The sequence below is a fragment of the Natator depressus genome, chromosome 1, assembly GCF_965152275.1.
Source record: "Natator depressus isolate rNatDep1 chromosome 1, rNatDep2.hap1, whole genome shotgun sequence".
Taxonomy (NCBI): domain Eukaryota; kingdom Metazoa; phylum Chordata; order Testudines; family Cheloniidae; genus Natator; species Natator depressus.
Genome location: NC_134234.1, coordinates 312190805 through 312193960, shown reverse-complemented (window position 1 = coordinate 312193960; position 3156 = coordinate 312190805). Strand labels below are relative to the sequence as shown.

Sequence of the window (3156 nt, the reverse complement as noted above, 5' to 3'; positions counted from 1 at the left end):
TTTATATTGTCCCTCAAACTCTGTGCATAATTTTTACCCTATGGATGGGCCACCAACTGTTCAGAACAGGGATTTGTTCAATTATTGATTTGGAGCTTGTTCAAACTGTCACTGGTCACCTAGAACAAGGTATTATCTCTGCTTCCTGATTAGAGTTTTGGTCATTCCACTAAAAAACAATTTATTTTAGTCAGAAGATTAATTTTATTTCAAGGATCTCAAAATTGTGGGGGGAAGGGTTGTACACACCTGTAAGAACAAATCTTTAGGCATGTATATGTATATAGTGACAGGGTCGGGCCAGATGGCTATAGGAGAGTAATTTTTTTTTCCCAGGGGAGAGCGCGAACGCAGTCCCCCACTACCACAAATTATGCAGTCGAGTTTCCTGCATTTGGGGAAATCGCAGGGGTCAGCACACCCACAGTGCAATGGATGAGCCTCACCCTGGGAAAACCACCTTCGTGATCATGGTATCTCACCTGCCAGCTACAGGAGAGTAGTTTTTTTTTTTTTTAAGCAAAAGATGTTTTTATTTGCATAACACACTTACACATTGCAAATGCTGCTGTTTTTACTTTGTAACACAGCAACCAATCACAATTGTTCTCTCATTAGCTTCAGGGGAGGGAAGTGTTCAAGCTTGCCTGGGCCCAGAGCGGGGGGCTTCATCGACTCTCGTGGTCTTCCACCCCCTCGAGTTACCTGGCACCACGCCCGAGTGTCACCAACAATTCCCTCCTCTGAAAGCACCCAACAAGAGGGGCAGGCTATGGGGTGGACAATCTGGAGGGGGGGGAGCACGTGCACCCACGTGTGAAAGGACCGCTCTAAGGTGGGGTGTCTGCAGCGGCAATGGCTGGGGTCCCTTACTCTCTCCCCCAATCAAAGGGTCAGACAAAGGGACCCGGACTGGGACACCGAGCAGAGAACCTCGGACAGCACCCACCGCTCCTCAAAAGCATCAAGGGAGTCAGTGGATGCCGCCCAGAGGAACTCTGCCCGGATACGTGAATGGACCGAGGATCGGAAAATGGCCCCACAGTCACAGGAAACTCCATCGGCCAACCTCCTCTCTCTGGTTTTATAGATGGCCATATTAGCCAGGGCCAGGAGGAGGTTAACTAGGAGATCCCGTGCCTTTGAGGCCACGGATGGGGAGTGCATAAATAAAAAGGTGAGGGGAAAAATGCAACCAAAAACATAATAGGAGATTTGTGAGGAGCCAAAACAGGGGCTGCAGCCTGGCGCACTCCAAATATACGTGCGCCAGGGTTTCCCTCACACCACAAAAGGAACAAGTATCTGGGACGGGGGTGAACCGCGCCAAGTACGTGCCCGTGCTCACAGCTCCATGAAAGAGCCGCCAACTGATGTCCCCGACGGGCCTCGGAACCAAGGTGGAATATAGGCTGGCCCACCGGGGCTGCTCACCCTCCAAAGGTGGCAGAAAGTCTCGCCACTTTGTGTTGGGGCGGGACACTAGGGTGAGGGCGTGAAGGGTGTGGAGCACGAGCGTGTATAGATGTTTCCTTGGCTCGGTTTCGAAGCGTACCGGCTGCAGTTCATGCAGCCGGCTCATAGTGAAGGGGTGAGGAGGTTGATTGGGTCTGCGGGGCAGGGGTCCACTTAAAAGGTCCGGCGGGCCTGGGGTAGAGGGTGGGTGGGGCGTGCCCTCGAGCAGGACCCGGTTGAGGTAAGCTCAAGCAGCGGGTGGCAAAGCGGCCTTCGCCTCCTGAAGTACGCACCGGGGGGTGCGAGGTCTGGAGAGCCCCATGCGCCGGGCGAGCGTCAGGGGATCCAGCCAGTCTCTCCGGTCATAGTCCAGGAGGTCTCCGACTCTCGTGACTTCTGCTAGGATCAAGCTCTGGCGCACCGAGCAGGACTCCGCCACCTGCACACGGAGTTGGGGGCTGTGTAGCAGGGGCTCCGCAAGGAGATTGCCCCCTTGGTGGCCGCCATGGACCTGGTCATTAAAAACCGTTTCCAAGTCCGGAGGAGGTCCTGGTAGAAGATTGGCAGCCCTGAGAGGTCTCGCGGAAGACCTCCCGGATGGAGATAAAAAAGCTGCCGGTCATATCGGAGCCCTCGGATGCGGTGCAAGATGGCATGCGCCAGTGTGCTCCACGCTGAACTGCCTGCACCATAGAGGAGCCTCTGTAGGGCCTGGAGGTGGAAGACACGGACCTGAGTGTGTAGACACTTCAGGCCCTGTCCTCCTTCCTTCAGGAGTAGATGAAGAACCCCTACAGGGGCCCAGTGCGTTCCTGACCAAAAGAACCCCAGAATCGATGTCCGGAGGTTGGTCATGAAACCTGGGGTCGGGACCAGAGTGTTGAGCCGGTGCCAGAGCTTGGACAGGACTAGTTGATTAAGCACCAGCGCTCTCCCACGAAGGGAGAGACATCAGAGTAGTCCCGTCCATTTCCGGAGCCGCTCTATCACCCCGCCCTCTAAATTTTCCCAGTTCTCCAGCGGAGAGGGATGCGTGGCAGAAAGGTAAACGCCGAGGTAAAGCAGCGGACCCGTGCTCCACCGGATGGTCTGAAGCGCGGGTGGGAGGGAGCTCGCCTGCCACCAGTCTCCTACCGCCAAGCCAGAGCTCTTGACCCAGTTGACCCGGGCGGAGGAGGCTGCCGAATAGATGACCTGGCAAGCCTTCACACCCGCCAAGTCGCCCGAGTCCTGGACCACGAGGAGTACGTCATCGGCGTACGCTGACAGGACCAGCCACAGCTCTGGCTCCCACAGCACCAACCCTGTCAACCTCCTGCGGAGGAGGCAGAGGAAGGGCTCGATCGCCAGAGCGTACAGCTGGCCCGAGAGGGGGCACCCCACCGCACTCCTCGCCCAAAGCTGACTGGTTCAGTCAGGGTCCAGTTGAGCTTAACCAGACACTCTGCGGAGGCGTACAGCACCCGGAGAAAACCCAGAAACTGGGGTCCAAAGCCAAACGCTCGCAGAGTGTTCAGGAGGTACCCGTGGTCCACCCTGTCGAACGCCTTCTCCTGATCTAGGGACGACAGACTGTCTCTACGCCCGAGTTCCAAAAGGTCCCGAACCAGAAATAGGTTATCAAAGATACTGAGTACCGGGACGGTGTAGGTCTGGTCTGGGTGGATCACGTCCACCAGCACAGACCCTAGCTGCGGCGAG

At 56.1% G+C, this 3156-nt stretch overlaps 1 non-coding gene across 1 annotated transcript; it reads right to left on the bottom strand.

The window, feature by feature from the left end:
• Positions 1-333: 333 nt before the first annotated feature.
• Positions 334-497, bottom strand: LOC141981112 (U1 spliceosomal RNA). Its single transcript, XR_012637667.1, has one exon. It is a non-coding gene; the product is annotated as a U1 spliceosomal RNA (small nuclear RNA).
• Between the last annotated feature and the right edge of the window lie 2659 nt (positions 498-3156).